Consider the following 278-nt stretch of genomic DNA (forward strand, 5'->3'; position numbering starts at 1 on the left):
GGCCCTTCTCGCCCCTACCCCGGGGCTGGCCGGACCGATGCCCAGACTGCGGTGCCTCGGTTCATTCATCGAGCCTTTCGGCCCTTACCTAGGGGCGACCCAGAAACGCTGTGCTGCTTGCAAGTGTTAGAGGAGGCCACTCCTAACTGCAGTCAGCCCCCTCCAACATGCACCCGGCACCGAAACAATAAAAGTAAAAGCAGGCAGCTTGTTAGGAGACATGCCTTCAAAACCTCTTCGAGTGAACCCTAGCCCCCTCCCCACATTGCTGCCTTCCA

Source organism: Tupaia chinensis, unplaced genomic scaffold (genome assembly GCF_000334495.1).
Source record: "Tupaia chinensis unplaced genomic scaffold, TupChi_1.0 Scaffold000199_1, whole genome shotgun sequence".
Taxonomy (NCBI): domain Eukaryota; kingdom Metazoa; phylum Chordata; class Mammalia; order Scandentia; family Tupaiidae; genus Tupaia; species Tupaia belangeri.